We start from the raw sequence: 17,691 nt of genomic DNA on the forward strand, positions 1-17,691 counted from the left end.
TTAGCTATGGAAAAAAGTAATTTATATTTTTATACCGGATTGGCGCTGGACCGGGTTAATAACGCCCCCGCTGTTGGCTTTGATGCCCCGGCTGACTGTGTTAAATATATTAGGGGTGTGATTAGGGTCGCTGGACCAATGGATAAAATGGTGTGGACTATAATGAAGTCTCATGAGCATGAGAGTGAGAATCAAGTCCTCCCAGTGGAGCATGGAGAGGAGGTAGAGGAGACTGTTTGTGATGATCATGGTGAGGAGATTTTATCTATCTTACCGATGGTTTTTACAAGGGACACTTTTAATGATTTAACTATGGAAAGTTTTAATCCAGATTTTAAGTATTTAAGTACATTTGATGATCCATATGTTAGCGAATCGGGATATCTTAATGCTCATTTAGTTAATGGGTCTAGTTTATTAAATAGTTTTAGACCAAGTACTGATTTTAATAGGGATCGTAATAAGGATCTTAACAGTGCTGGTAGTAATATAAATATATTAGAAAGTAGTTCGTGGAAGGATGGGGTTTTTTATTTAGAGTATCCCGTTGATAGTTTTAATTGTCCAATATGTCCCCAGATATTACCAACATTTGGTAAATGGGCCAAACACATTAATGTGGTTCATAAAAGTAAAGCCATACGAGTTGTATGTAGTAAATGTGGAAAATCTTCTCAATATCATAATATAGCTTGCCACTACCCCAAGTGCATACCCAAGAAGGCGGATACCCCAATGAAGAGCCATACGTGCTCGGTCTGTGGGCTTGGTTTTCATACTAGATCTGGATTGAGCCAACACTGTAGACATAGACACCCTGCTGTGAGGAATGAGCAAAGAAAAGAAGATATGGCTGCTAAAAGTAAGATCAAAGAGGGTTTGACTAGATCTCGTATATGGACCAAAGATGAGGTTGCACAGCTTATACAGTTGGAAAGGAAATATATTGGGAAAAGGAATATAAATAAATGTATTGAGAGCGAGATGAGGACCAAAACGAATAAACAAATATCAGATAAAAGACGAGAATTAGCAAAGAAGAAGTTAGTGGTAACAGGAGATAGGGAGGAAGTGACTGAGGTAGAGGACATTAGAGTAAATATATTAGAAATTCCGCCCCCAAGAGAGAGGATTTTCCCACTAAAAGGACATCCAGAAGTGGATTTAGTGGAGAAAATATGTAAATGGGGAAAACAAAGTAGGGAGGGAAGAGAAATAATAAATAGTTTAGGGGAAATTAAAGGATTATTAAAGGAGGATTTAACAAAAGCTCTCGGATGGGCAATGTTGGAAAAATTATGTTCTTCATTAGTAGAGGGAAAGGACCCTAGAAATGAAAGTCAAATAGAGTTGAGGAATAAAGGAAAAGGGAAGATGAGAAAGGAGGGGAGAAGGAAGCAATTTAATGCAATTAGGAGATATGCTACAAAGAAAGCTAAGTATAAATTCTATCAACAATTATTTGATAAGGATAGAAGAAGATTGACTCGCATTATAATGGGAGAGCCAGATAAGGCTAAGTGTGCTATCCCTATGAAAGAAATTGAGGAATACTATGTGAATATTTTGGGAACAATTGGACATGGTAATATGATAGGGTGGCCATCATCCACAGAGAATGCGGATAATGATATATTAATGAGTCCGATCTCTGTGGATGAGATTAGAATAGCTTTAAGAGAAATAAGAAAAGATAGTGCTTCTGGCCCAGATAAAGTAAAAGTGAGCAATTTGTGGGATATTTTTAATTTAGACTCCTTAATACTTACAAGCATTTTTAATATATGGTTTCTAAATAGACAGGTACCAGATGAATTTAAGAAAAATAGAACGATTTTAATACCAAAGACACAAGATGAGGAGGAAATGAAGAAGTTAACATCTTGGAGACCATTGACAATTGGGTCAGTTTGGATTAGAATCTATACCAAAATATTAGCAAAAAGACTGGTGGAAACAGTTAAGATATGTAGTAGACAAAAAGGGTTTATATCCGCCCCTGGGTGTGAGGAAAATATTGCTATATTAGATAATTTGATTAAAGGGGCTAAACGAAATGGGAATGAAATTGCAATAGTGTTCGTAGATCTGGCTAAAGCTTTTGATTCTGTGGGACACGGACATATAATAGCCGGGTTGAGAAGATTTGGTATAGATGAACATTTTATAGATATTATTAGGGACCTTTATGATAATTGCACAACTAGGGTATGGGTGGGTGATGAAGTTACTGAGTCTATTTTAATTAGGAGGGGGGTCAAGCAGGGTGACCCGTTGTCCCCAATTTTGTTTAATATTGCTATGGATCCCCTTTTAACTAGATTAGAAGTAGAAGGAAGTGGTTTTTATGTTAAGGGCAATGGTGTCACGTCATTGGCTTTTGCCGATGATGTGGCAATTTTAAGTAGCTCATATAAAGGAATGATTAAAAATTTGGGTATCTTAGAGGAGTTTTGTAAAAATACTAATCTCTCTGTTAATGTGAAGAAAACGAAAGGCTTTCATATTTTAACTAAGCATAAAACCTATGTAGTTAATCCTAAGGATAATTGGCAGATAGGGTCAGAGGAGATTGAATATGTTCAACCAGGGGATTTTGAAAAATATTTAGGAGCTAGAATAGATCCCTGGATAGGTGTAGGGGGACCGGTACTTAAAGAAAAATTGAAAGATTGGAGTGAGAATTTAATTAAGGCCCCATTAAAACTGGCCCAAAAAATATTAATTTTACAGACATATATTTTACCGAAGCTATTTTATAATCTTCTTTTAATAGAACCCCCTTTTAATCTTTTAGACGATCTTGATGTGTTAGTTAGAAAAATAGTTAAAGAGATTTTACATTTACCTCAGTGTACCACAGATGGGATATTTTATTCTAGAGGTAGGGATGGTGGTTTAGCTCTCACTAAGTTTAGTGTGCAAATCCCAAATATGTTAATTCGTAAATGGAGGAGACATATTGTCTCGAGAGATGATTGGATGGACCTATCTTATCTATATGCAGGAGAAAATCTTGTGGATAAAATATTGTCATTTAGTGCAGTAACATCTCATCCCAAGAAATGGAGGGAAGAGGAATTTTTAAGATGGTCGGAACTGAGATGTCAGGGAATAGGGATAAAATATTTTAAAAATGATTTAATTAGTAATTCGATTTTTAGAAACTCTAGTAAAGTTAAATCGTCAGCGTATATCGCAGCATTGCAGCTTAGGGCAAATATTTATCCTACTAGGGAGACATTAGCAAGAGGAAGAGGAGGTGTGAATGCTCTTTGTAGATGGTGCGGTAAAGTGCGGGAGACTGTTCCCCATATCTCAGGACAATGTTATAAGACTAAGAATGCTAGGATAAAAAGGCATAATAGAGTAGTGTCTGCAGTTGTAGATAAGGTTGGTAAATTAGGGTGGAAGGCAATGATAGAGCCCCATTTGAGAAATAGTAAGGGTGAGTTAAGAAAGCCGGATATTATATTTATAAAAGGAGATACAGCAGTGGTGGTTGATGTTACAGTGCGATGGGAGGATAATGCCGGAAGTTTGGAACAACCCCACAGTGAGAAGGTGGCTTATTATCTTGAGTTAGAGGAAGAAATTAAAAACTTAACGGGAGGTAAAAATATTCACTTCTTTGGTTTTGTGCTTGGGGCGCGTGGCAAGTGGAGTGAAGGTAATAATGATTTGTTACAATTATTGGGAATGGACAGAAGTAAAAATTTTAAGGAGAGTATATGTAGACTTGTTTTATATTCCACTATTGGTATGATGGCTATATTCAGTGACAGGTAAAGATCCCGGAGTTTCCATTCCGTGTATCTTGCCAAAACTAAATTTTAGCTATTTTGGTTTCCATGCTCTAAATTTTCAAATTTTTAATATTGTTTTGAACATTAATTTATTTAGTGTTATTTAATATCTGTCCTTCAATAGAATGGTTTTAATTATATAATAAATACTTATTAATGGATGAAATTCCAATTTAAATTATTAGTTTTTTTTTTTTTTTTAAATTACTGGATGTGGATGCGGACTGGCCGCGTATAATAACCAGGAAAGGGCAGGTAGTCACGCCTGTATATAAATAGGGGGTGGGGTTCTGGAGGGCAGTTAGGAGCAGGGGTCCCAGGAGGGGGCAGTCAGGGGACAAGGAGCGGGGGGCGGTGTTTGGGAGTTTGTGGGGGGGCTGTCAGGGGGCAGGGGTGGGGAGAGGGATCGGAGCAGTCAGGGGACAGGGAGCAGAGGGGTTTAGATGGGTCGGGAGTTCGGGGGGGGGGGCTGTCCGGGGGTGGGGAGTGGTTGGATGGGGCATGGGAGTCCCAGGGGTCTGTCTGGGGGTGGGGGTGTGGATAAGGGTTGGGGCAATCAGGGTACAGGTAGGGGGTAGGGTCCTAGGGGGCCAGTTAGGATGGGGGGAGGGTCTCAGGAGGGGGCAGTCAGGGGACAAGAGGCAGGGAGGCTTAGGTAGGGGGTGGAGTCCTGGGGGGCAGTTAGGGGCAGGGGTCCCAGGAGGGGGCAGTCAGGGGACAAGGAGCGGGGGGGAGGGTTGGGGGTTCTAAGGGGGGCGGGAAGTGGGAGGGGCAGGGGTGGGGCTAGGGCGGGGCTCCTCCCGTCCTCTTTTTTGCTTGCTGAAATATGGTAACCCTAACTGAGCAGCCTTGAGCTAAAAGCCCTATGAGCAACCAAGCCCAGAGGGAAGTCTCAGACTGGAGGGAAGGTGTGTTAAGTTGTCTTAAAGACCATTTGTTTGTTAATAACATAATCCCCCCACCCCAAGGGAATAATGTTGATCCTACTCAAACCATATAGATTGCTCATGCTGAAGGACTCATCTCTTCCAGGAATGAGACAAATATGGCAGAACTCAAGTGAGTCAATAAATACACACACACGCACACACACAGAAAACAGCAATCCCCCTGGCAGCAATGTTCCCTTTTATAAAATTACCCTAAATAAAGGAAAAGTGTGACAAGGAGATACTGACATCAAGGGCAAGGAGAAGTGTCCACTGAAAAACAGCATGGTACTAGGACAGAAGCTCTGCCTCTAGTCCCTGGTTTCAGGACCCCAGGCAGCAGTTCCAGTAATAGAGTGGGCTGGAACTCCCTTCTTCTCTTAGTAAAGTCCATCATGGCCATATCTGTAAACCTAAGGAAGCATGGTTTAGATTTTGCAAAATTAAAACCTAGGTTAATGTGGCTCTGGGTTCTATTGGAAGCACTAAGTTCCAGAGAAGATCAGATAAAAAGTTTGGATTTTGACCCATTGACAGTAATAAAGATACAAGAAATGGGCACCACTTGCTAATTTATATCCACCTAAATGTAGAAAAGCATTTCAAAGGCTTTGTCAACAGAAATCGTTGAATTGCCAAATTTTGTTCTCAGGCATACATACCATTGACTTCAATGGGAGCTGCCCAAGCAAATCTGAAGGTAGAATTTGTCCCTACATTTTTGTTAGATGTCTTGTCAATTAGACTGATGTGGCTTGAATACATCCTGCAAATCCTCTTTCATCTGGGAGTTGTTACCTCACAAGAGTGGGATTTGGAATTTTGGCCAGGGAAGTTTAAAAAATTAAATGTAGAGCTGTGACAGAGTGCTAGGCAAGAACACAGGAGACAAGTCCTCTGGTCACAGCAGTGCCAATCAAACAATACAGTATGGAGCTGATTAAACAAAGCTGTGCCTAATTTGTGGGTGGAGGAAAGCTGGAAGGCTAATTAAGACATTAGACAAAGGCTACAAATAGGCACAAGAGTAACTAGAAGGGGGTGGGAAAGGAGGCAGAGGGAAGAGATTGATCTTCCCTGCTTGTTGCAGGAGCTGGGGGCTCCCTAGGACTGTTGGAGCAGAACTATATAGAGTATGAAGTTGGTGGGTACCGATATTGTAAATAAACTACACAAGGTGTTTGACCAGCACCGGGGTCTCTGAGCAGTTTGTGGACCAGAGCAGAGGCAGGAGCCAGAGAGCCCTGTTACAAGGGCACTGGTAATGGGCATGAGTGTTTCTCTTCCAGTTGACTAGCTATAATCAGGACCACATTGTTCTAAGCAATGTACAGACAGAAGCAAGCCCTTGCCCTGAAAAGTTTATTATCTTAATGTAACACAATGCACAACAGGTAACTGAAACAAGCAAATGGCAAAGAGGGTGAGGAAGGAAGCGATAATAATGATATAAGCATGTTTTCACTTAGGCTAGCCATTTGTAAACACTGGCTAGGTTTGTTTATTGGTCACAAATAAGCAGATCAGAAGCAGTAGTCTCCAGGAGGTGCCCATCATTAGGCCTTATTTCTGTCCTTTCCCAATTGTTACTGTGTTGGCCATCTATCTCTCTTTTGTTTATTCTCCAACCCCTTCATATAAGCTTTTCTAGATCAATCTCACTGCCAGTCCTGCTTCTGGGAATATCCCTAATCCAGCTCTCCTCATTCTCCCCCCATAGTGCAGCTACACTACCGGCTAGGAGCGTGATTCCCCTGCTGCTATTTATCAAGCTAGCGTGAGTATAAATAGCAGTCACGTAGTCACGCTAGCACAGGTAGCAGCAGCAGAGCCACAGCCTAGCAGTGCCAAGTGTATTCCAACCAGTTCAGCCATGCCTCCGCCACTACTACCCTTGCTACTGCATCTACAGTAGTAGGAGAATCGTACCCCTAGCTCATAGTGTAGACCAGGGGTAGGCAACCTTTGGCACTGGTGCCAAAGGCGGCACACAAGCTGATTTTCAGTGGCACTCACACTGCCTGGGTCCTGGCCACTGGTCCGGGGAGCTCTGCATTTTAATTTAATTTTAAATGAAGCTTCTTAAACATTTTAAAAACCTTATTTACTTTACATACAACAATAGTTTAGTTATATATTATAGACTTATAGAAAGAGACCTTCTAAAAACGTTAAAATGTATTACTGGCACGCGAAACCTTTAATTAGAGTGAATAAATGAAGACTCGGCACACCACTTCTGAAAGGTTGTCGACCCCTGGTGTAGACATAGCCTATGTGGATCTGTGTTCTCACAGGCTAAAATCACTCATCTCTCTCTCAACTGGATCGGTGTCTGAGCCTTGCCTTGATATAGCCAATCTGACACCTTTCCTATGGCAGTCTTTCTCTGATTACTGACATTGATATCCTGGACTGGCGAGACAGTAGGCCAAAATTGTTTGCTTTTATGTTTGACCCTGATGATGTGTTCCATGCTGCACAAGATAAAGATAAAGACAGTCTATGTCTCAGAGAGCTGGCAGTCTGAGATGGCCAGAGGTAAAAGGGGTGGCAATGGGAACCCTAGAAGAGGGAGTTAAATTAGATAATTCTTTGTTTTAAAATCATTTTGGTTTTCATGGGCCAGTAACAGAGTAGCTGGCTAAATGAAACCAGTCTCAGCTTTCGTATTTCACTCCCAGTTAGGCCAATTAAGAGGGATGGGCAAAACCAGGGGGGCTATAAAAGGTCAGTCAGGAGTCAGGCAGAAGAAGAACAGGAGATGAGCACTGCCGGAGTCAGAAGGTGGTTCCTGGGGGAGGGCTGAAGGCAGGAGAGAAGCAAAAGGAGTTTGCTGGCTGGTGTCCCTGAGCCAGGGCTGGAGAAGGCAGAAGATGGCGGTGGCAGCAGCAGCAGTAGGAGATACCCGACTGGCTCTAAGCCAGAGAGATGGAGCGTAGGGCCAGAGAGGGTTGAAGGAAGTGGGAGCAGCGGAGAGGCTTACTCGCTGATGTCTCCTTGCTGGAGACCTGGACCCCAAGGAACAGTCTGAGGTCCCAGGGGAGTGAGGGATGCTCCCATGGAGTGAGGAGCATGGATGCTCCTGCAAAGAGGCTGTGGGAGTTCCCACTGTCAAGAGCCGGGTTGGGCCCCAAAAGGAAGGGCTGGGGTGGCTGTCCTGGCACAGGGATGGAAAATGATTGATAAGGAGCTTAGTTGTGATGAAAGACACCGGGGTATGGTGAGAACAAGGACTATGCATACTGGGGGTGATATGGACTGTGTTTTGGGACTTTTGTTTTGGACTATCTTGTTGTAATAAACTGGCCCCCAGGATGGGTATTGTTTAAGTAAGACCATGAAGTGGAGTCCTTTGGATTATCCAAGAGGGAAACTGTGGCAAGGGGCCACTTGCAGGGCCGCCCTGAAGCCACAAGGGATACCTAGAAGGAGACCTATTGTTTCAAGGCCTTGCAGAATTAAAGGATGTCATTTTTTTTCCAGTGAAGATCCTAGGTCCTCAAACAAAAAACACAACCCATCAAAAGCAAACAAACAAAAGGAGACGGTCAGGATTAAAGAGCTCTAATCTGTTGTCTTAATTCCATTAATTTGAGATGGTCCACACCATTGGAAATAATCTAATGAAGAAAAGCTTTCACAATATTAATCTGCTAGATGCTTTAACTAAGAAATCGATAGAGAAGGCATGTTCTAAAGCGGTGGTTCTCAAGCAGGGGTATGCGTACCTCTGGGTATCAACTCAACTAGATATTTGCCTAGTTTTACAACAGGCTACATAAAAAGCACTAGTGAAGCCAGTACAAACTAAAATTTCATACGGACGATGGCTTGTTTATACTGCTCTATATACTATACACTGAAATGCAAGTACAATATTTATATTCCAGTTGATTTATTTTATAATTATATGGTAAAATGAGAAAGTAAGCAATTTTTCAGTAACAGTGTGCTGTGACACTTTTGTAGTTTTATGTCTGTGTAAGCAAGTAGCTTTTAAGTGAGGTGTAACTTGGGGGTACACAAGACAAATCATACTCCTGAAAGGGGTACAGTAGTCTGGGAAGGTTGAGAGCCACTGCTTTGGAGAAATGTAGAACAGTTTGCTTACCATTTTCCTGTTTTCTTTTTTTAAAATCAGTCTGAAATCTTTTTAAGATTCTGCTCAGAAGAGAGCTGCAGGAAGTCAGACAATAATGATGATCATTTTATTGGCTTTGACTTGAGAAATATGAAATAGGAATAATAAATCATTTTTTCTTCAGCAAAATCTCTGTACACTACCAGTTTTCATAACCTGGAGTAGATTTCTGATGTCAGCATCTAATACATTTTTCCAGTCATGTTGTATCTAATGTAACCTTCAGAACCATGTTTGTTTCTTCTTTGGCTGTGTATTTATATTTAAGTGACTCTCGAAGATAAGCTGAATTGGTTCAATACTCCTGATAGGCTTTGGATGCAAAAGTAGTTTTTGTTTTTTTTTCTTATTTCATTTAAAAATCAACTTCTAATCTCAGACTTTGAGCTAGAGTTTATTTTGCACTTTTTCTTACAGTTCAGGATTTTCACAGAGAAATCTCCTCACTAAGGCAGAGATTAAATTGATTTTGAATCTGTATTGCACACAGATAAAGCATATAAACAGACAGTTGTAGGAGACAATTTTCATATGTAAAATGCTTTACAGTATGAATGTGTCTATTATATACACAGTGTAAAGATACTCCAGTAGGAATCACAGTAACATTAGTATTCCATTAAAATTCTTCCAGATTTGTAATACTGTATCTGTATTACTCGTACTTTGGAACAACACTGAACAAATAACTCACCGTTAAAATAAAGGTTTTCCACATACAATAGATCCCAGTGGGTGGACTTCTGTTTCCACAGTACACAGCAAAGAGGAAGTAGCATTCTCATATTCCAAGAAGACAGATAACAGCAAGGCAAATTATATTTAAATGCTATTTTTTCATTTATTATCCCTCACTTCACTGACTATTCCTGTCAGAAGATACAAAATACTGTGCCTTTTAAGTACTTTTCCACTTTGACCTTTCTCAAAGTCTCTGACTTTATGTTGCATGTACTCGCAATACTTCCAACTTGTTCTAATTCAAATACATACACCCAAATAGCTTTTGTTTTATAACATCACTTTCAGTGCTAATAATTATGGATGAACAAGTAGATTTTCTTGAAATTATCATCAGCCCATAGTGTAAAAAAAAATCCAGCAAATTCCTGCAAAAAAAAAAAAATTAGTAATAGATATTTTGTGGAACAGAGTCCTAGAAGAGTTTGAGCAACTCTATGCAGGATTACAGCAGGTGCTTACCTTTTGGACTCATATGCATGGGACAATAGGCTTCTCTACTAACCCCGAAGTTTTATGTGTGAAATAGGGCTTAATAAATTGAATTTCAGTAGTTTTATGGGCCTTCTGCTGGATCGTTGCACAGAAGTGAATTTCACCCAAAATGCAAATCTACTTTGGAAAAAAAAAACCTCTTCTTACTCAACAGATCTGCTTTGCTCCCTGTGTATATTCAGTTCTATATGCTCACTTTAGTTACCAAAATGAGTTTCTATTGCTTTCTACCCCTTTTAGTAAAGCAGAGCCAGCAAGGCTTAGAATGTGAGCTAAATTCTATTATATCGATAAGACACAAGAGTAGGTTATTCGGTACACTGTCAATGAATTGTAGAGCACATAGCTGAAAGCAGAGTGTCTTCAACCATCCAAAAGTGTGCCAACCACCTGTGATTTATTAATGCACATCCCCTAATGACTTATTGTTATTGAAGTAAGGGTGGTAAATTTTGCATGTCGCTTTTTAAAATATACCTCTTTTAAAACAGTTTGTTTTATGCAATGAAGCCTTCCACTGTGAAGAGCAGTTCCTAGGAAAGGAATAAGAGAAAAAAGTAGGCATAAGGATCTGGCCCAGTAAATATGGCTTTTCTGCCCTAAACAATTCAAGGCAAAGTGAAGAAATGTGATCCCTCACTCCCCGGAAGGAAAGCATTCACAGATCTAATCTTGGAAGAAATAGAAACACTTCTAGTGCCATTTTTTCTCACTCTCCTAACTCGGTGAAACATTTTCTCTGTTCTATTTCTTGCTAAAGAAATGCCAAAAACCAAGTACACAAGGCCAGATCCTTAGCCGATGTAAATCACCATTGCTCTATTGCACTCTATGGACCTATACCAATTTACACTAGCTGAGGATCTGGCTAATAAGTGTTTAGAACCTATTTTCAATAAGTGGGAAATGAAAGAATGAATTTAGAAAAATCATCATTTTTAATCATGTTCTTTGAGTAGCAAAAGCATTAGGCTAATTGCTATTTTTTTTGCTTCCTTTCATAATGAAATATTACTTTAATAAGCTTACTAATCTGAGAGACTTCCTACAAATTTAGTTCACTGTGCTTACTTCAACTGTCTGTATACATTAAGCGATCATATTTGCATATGTGGAAAATGGCAATTTAATTAGGTTCTTGATCTCCTTATAACATGTTGGTTATTTTGTGACATAAAATAGCCATTTGTATCATTTGGTATGTAAACTAGCTTCACTCACTTCATCAAATTGACCATTTGAAATGCAAGTGTATTTTCTATTGGATATCTCACTGGCTCTAGCATAATGTGCCTTCAAACCACAATAAGTTTTAAATTGCCTTTTTTTTTTTCTATAGAAGCGCACACTACGATAAGGAAACAGCAGGAAAATTCTAATAAATCAAATGGCACAACAAATACAAGTGAAAATGGGAGATCAATGTCAACAAAGATTTAACAGAAAATCTTCCCTTTTTTGGCTTTTTGCACTGTCAGTAACACGTGTGGCAAGCATGCACATTGCCAGTCTTATCTCACTAACTTAGCTGAAAACAAGATGCTTTCTAACTAATTTTCTGAGTTAAGTAGAGTACAATGGAATTACTGAAACTACAGGTCTGCCTTTTTCTTTCGAAGGCCCTGGTCCTGCAGTGAGCTCCATTTGGGCATCAGATCCCACACCTAGCTCATTGCACAATAGAGGCCTAACTTTGTAAGTAAACTAAAATAGCAAAAATCATAGCAGACAGAATGGCCACTCTTTTTTTAAAATGTTATCATAAATTAGAAGCACCTCAGTTCCTGCATGTCCAAATTGAGACCTTTGCCTCTGATTTTCACCCCCAGATCCCATGAAAGCTAGCAGGAGCAGCAGACACTCAGCATCATTTTAAAAATCAGGTCAAAAGTATCTTCAAGCCAAAATCAAAGGCACTCAAAATCAGTAGCTGCTTCTAAAAATTGCAGCCTTGCTTTCAGTCTCTTTAGACTTGAGACCACGCATTGGTGACGATTCTTGTGATTTTATTGCTATTAATGGATGTTGGCCCCTGCTGCAGCTAGTCTCCCGGAGAAAGGAAAAGCTACGGTTTTCAGGCAATTTTCAAACTGCCAAAAGGAAAACCTGCCTCTGATTGGAGTCCTTCCCCATCTCCTGGGGAACAGCAGCCAATCAGAGCTGTTTCAGGAGGCAGGCAAAGCTCTCCCCACTCCTCTCAGGAATTGGGATGGGGAAGAGGTTCAGAGAACAGCTGGTACCACTTTCACAAGGGGAAAGAGATAAGAAAACAGAAAAGAGCCCAGAGGCTTGGATAGCTCTATACCTCCTTCCCTCTCTTTCTCCCAACTTCTCTCCCCACATCCCGGCAACACCAGGCCTGGGAAAGGGGAGAAGAGGAACCCAGCTGGAGCAGCTCTTCTCCCCTAGCCCTGGGAGGGAAGGGAAAGACCCCAGAGCTGCTCCCCTCATATCTGGAAGAGGGTGAAAAGCCTCCTGAGCTGCAGGAGGAGCAGAGGTGGGGCTCTGGGGGAAGGGGCTGTGCAAAGCTGATTGTGTCTAGGTATTGGGTGGACCACAAAATTGATGTGGGGCTGACAAGCTGCATAATTCGTTGATGTAGCAGTGTTGGGTCCAAAATCTCCTTACTTTCAGTACATTTGGGAGAGCTGGCAATACTAATTGACATATATACTTGTGTGCTGGGCAAGGAGCGTTCAAATATCAGAATATAGACACATCTATCCCCCCACCCCCCGCAAAAAAAACCCAACCATAATTTCATCTTTTTGTTAACAAATCTTATGATATGTCGGGGGTGGGGGGCAATCTCATGACGTATTGGTTCGGGGTTGTTAGGAGTTATTAGGTTATGTAGTATTCAGGCCTGTATATTTGCCTGGGACAGAATTTTGGGTCTTGTTTTCCCATTTGACTATTGGTATTTGTATGTTCTTACTAATATGTGTGAACAAAGACACTGTGTGTTACATCTGCCCACAAGCAGATGGGGTGAAAAGAGATAGAGCTAAAGTGTCGCTGGGCAGAGTTTAATATACGAGTGTACACTTGAAGGACAGTAGGGTGACTGGACAGCAAGGGTCAAAAATCGGGATGGGGCGGGGGGGTAATAGGAGCCTATATAAGACAAAGCCCCAAATATCAGGACTGTCCCTATAAAATCGGGACATCTGGTCACCCTAAAGGACAGTCCTGCCTCAACTCCTCTCCCAAGACAAGATCAAGCAACCAGTCGTGAGGGGCAAGGGTGATGTAGGGGGGAGGTATAAGAAACACTAAAAGCCAAAGAAAAGCCTGGTCTTGGCCAGTATACAACCTCACTCCTTACCCCTCCAATGGGATACAAAAGAGGTGGTACCAAGACCCTCCAAAATGGAACATGACCATAAATTGTAAGAGGTGGGACCCAGGGCATGCACTACAGGTATAATGATGCCTGCTAAGGAATGGAAAGGGGAACACTGGGAAGTCTCTGTGGCATACAGAACTATGGATATGCTGCTTGATTAACCCCAATAAATATTGCATTGCCTGTACTTTGGACTTCTGGTCTTCTGCTTTCTGTCTGCGTGACAAGAGCCAGGGAAGGATGAAGGGAAAACCCTTAACATGGGTCATGATGTTGGAACTTCTGGGATTGGCAATACTAATACCTGCTGTAGGGCATCAATGAAGGTAACCTTGTTATAATGTATTTATTAATAAGATTACTATAATAACCCCTGGGCCATTTTGTACACGGTGTTACACCAACAAGTTGTAAAAGTGCCCCAAAGATCTTTCAGACTTGGGAGTAGTCTTACCTTAAAGACTGATAAAGCCGTAGTTGTTGCAGGTCAGGATTCAGCTGCTTTAGCAGAGATGCTGGCAGAAGCTTCCACAGCTGCACCTGCCTGACATCAGCATTTCCTTCAGCTACCACTGCTTTTCCCCTCACTTTCATAAGTCCCAAATTTAACCATTTAAAACAGAAAAGAAAATCAAAATTATATTTGTCAGAATAAAATCTCTTTGGGGCCAATAGCAGACTAAGTAAAGTAACGAGGAATGGAAATGAAGTGCATCTTCCGAAATGGCAGCATTACACATGCTTAGATGCATGTTGCAATGCAAGTGATACTCTCTTTGGGTAACAGTAATGTTGTTATAAAAGAGAGAAAATAGTTGTAAATTGACTCCTTGTTACATGTAATTTCATGGGAGACTTTCGAATTAGGAGTCTTCTAGTTAGGAAAGATTCAGCTGGAACTGAGGAAATTACTCCCTAAATCCTGCGTGGGACCAAAATTGCTTTAAATTATGAAAGTAACTTTTTTTTTCTTATCTTCAAGTCCAGTATAACAGTTATTAGCTCAGCACACTTAGATATCTGCATTTCACAGCAGACCTTGGTGGATTCTCAGAAAGTTGATCTTCAGAACTGCTCTTCTATCTGTTTCCTTTACTAGCAGCTGTGATGTATTAGGTTTAGCTAGCTAAAATCATCCCTCTGTCACAAAAAGACATAGGAAATAGACTGAGCTTTGCTATTTAGCTCAGGGGAAAAAATGCAGGATAAAAGATAAATTCAGCCACCTGGTAAATTGGTGAGTAGTAATTACTCAGTGCATGAATATCATTGCTTAATGATTTCTAGTTGTAGTACACGGCTTATAAAACTATCATGCATAATGGTAACAAAGCAGGTCACAGTTTCACAGATGCACGACAGTTGTTAATTTCATGGCAACTTTATTTGAACATTTTTAAAAAGCTAATAAGCCTGTCAGACATTCTCTGTTCTTCTAAAGTCTCTTGTATGGTGGGTTGAGGTTGGGTTTTTTGTTGTTTTGGGGGGGGGGCATTATTTTTTTCCACACAAATAGAACACATGTGTTACACACATGAACGTTACAGTAATACAACAAATATATCAAAATTGACTCTACAACATCTATGGGGTGTGAAACATTAAACTTCAACAATCATGGAGTCATAGGACTGGAAGGGACCTTGAGAGATCGTCTAGTCCGGTCCCCTGCATTCAAGTAAGTAATAACTAGACCATATACTGCTGGTTTCCCACCAGCAACTTGGAATAACATCTGTCTTTGCCAGCTTGGCACCACTAGAACGGTTATGTCCTCCAAAATGTGAAATGCCTGAAATGATAGAGAAACCTTTTGTAGCTCAGCCACCAACTGCCCTCCCCCCATCCCAAGTTGTTCTGCAATTTTCAAGGGGGGAAAAAGCAGATTTAATTTTTTTCAACTTACCATTGTCTTGGCACTTCTTTCACTGTGGCTGTGCCTGGGGAGCTTCTGTGGTCTGAAACATCTCTCTCACAATATACTGAAGTTCAGTTTGGAAAAGTAACATTTTATGTCCTTGAAATTCCACAAGGATTTTTTTCTGTGCTCCTGCACTGAGCTACTTGGGGCAGTAACCTTCTGTGTTGTGTCCTATTCCAGGCCCCTCAACCTCTGCAGACTGCAGTAACTACACAATTTGCCCACACTGCAGAAGAAGCCTGGGTCAACATATCTTCACTCACCGTTCCGTGAGAAAGCATTTCCATTATGAACTTATGGTGGAAGTGCTGGACAGATCCAACAAGCACATTCAGTACCAAAGACAGAGGGACTTACAGCTAGAAGAAAGGCATGGCGAAAGGCAAAAGGAAAGGCTCAGGCTGGCTATACAGACTGAGACCAGGAACAGTGACTAAGAGTGGATTACAGAGCCCAGCAGAAAGAACTGTTTGAGCAGCTGCTGCTATTACTAATGACTTCAAGAGTACCAGTTCCTGCTGCACCCGCACCATAGCCTGTGTCCTTTCCGTGGTACCTCTGTGCAGTCCAGGACCAGCTCGGACAATTCCATGGCTGGGTGGCTTGTGCATTTGGGCCCTATGAGCTGCTGGTGCCCCATGAGGTTCTCCATCTTGACCTCCTCCCAGCTGGACACCTCCAACCTACTCCCTTAGCATCAAGTGTGCAGCAAATGTGGAAGGAAGGGAAAGGAGAACAGGGGCGATGCAACAGTAGGGGAGTTTCGGCCTTGTACATGATTTCTCGGTTTGTACTTGTTCTTGCACTTTATTTTTTGGTGATTTTTTTAAAGGTTTTCTGTTACTGTGGTTTTGTAGTAATGGCAGCTGCCTGACAATGAGTTAATGTACTTTTCTAACAAATGTTTATAAATAAAGCTTTTTATTTTATCAAAAAATATATTGCTATCACTGCATCCCATCATACAACATGTATTTCAAATAATAAATAGAAACACATGATATGGGACAATTGGGAATTTTGTATGTAAATGCTATTCCTTACTACAATTAGCTACATCAATCACTTCCTTACATCAATCCACACTGTGAATCAACTCACCTGCCCCCCATCTGATAAGTGGTCAGGTCATTCATAAGTACATTGCCAGGCAATCAAGCCTCCACCCATCCCCAAGCCTCCACAAGCAATCAGCCCCTTTCCCCCTACTCCAGGCACATGCATTAAGGTACTATCCCTCCTCTTCTATTGGGCCATGCAAGTCCATAATGTGGGAGCACAAAGCATCCCAAATTTCTATTGCCAAGGTGCACCAAGCTCCAGCTGTGGTAGCTGCACTTTCTGGCTGAGGATACCAATTCAGCAGCCCCTCACTGTCATAGGTCCATTTAGGAGGAAATGGCTCATGTCTGCTTCACAAAGATTGTGAAGAGCACAGCAAGCCACATTAATGCGGATAGCATCTGTAGACATCTCCAATGGGATTTAAAACTGTCAAAAGCACATTCAACAACCATTCTACACCTGCTGTGAGTGTAATTAAATCTTATTTTGCCAGGCCCTCTGATCTCAGGGTACGGTTTCATAAGCCAAGGCAAAAGGAGCACGCAAGGTCCCCCAGAATACTGATGGGGATGGTAACTCTATTTCCACCAAATGACATTGTCATAAACAGTGTCCCAGCCTGTCCATGAATGTAAATTCCTGATTGGTGGAAAAGTTTTGAGCCTGGGTTAGAAAATTCTTAACCTAGGGTTAACAATCAGTGTAGATGCTCAAACCCTGGGTTGTCTAACCAAGGGTCAGGTGACTCAAGTCCCACTAACCCTGGGCTTATATTGCAGTGTAGACATACCCAGAGAAAACTAATGTGTGCTGATGATCTAGCCCTTTTTGGCTGACAGAAGAGCAGAATTGGTAAACATGGGATCAAAGACGGCATTGGTGTTTGAAGACTATGGTTTGATGGTAAACACAAACTTTATGCAAGTAAGGAAGGTGGAAGAGGAGCTGTTGTTTGAAGATTCAGGAGAGAAGTTGAAGCAGAAGAAATGATTTGTGTACTTGGGAAGTACACTTAGTGCCATTAGAGAGAGATCTGGAGAATTGAAAAAAGAACCCAATGTGTGTGGGAAGCAGTGAAAAAGGTGGCAGCAGTACTATGAGACCACCGATTAAGTAACAAACTGAAAGGAAAAGTATTTGTTGTGTATGTTTGTCCCTGCCTGCTCTATGGTTTGGAAATGGTGGGTCTTATGAAATGGAAGAAAGAAGATATAGGTAGTAGAAAATAATATACTGAAGAG

The sequence above is a fragment of the Emys orbicularis genome, chromosome 2 (assembly GCF_028017835.1).
Source record: "Emys orbicularis isolate rEmyOrb1 chromosome 2, rEmyOrb1.hap1, whole genome shotgun sequence".
NCBI classification, from domain to species: domain Eukaryota; kingdom Metazoa; phylum Chordata; order Testudines; family Emydidae; genus Emys; species Emys orbicularis.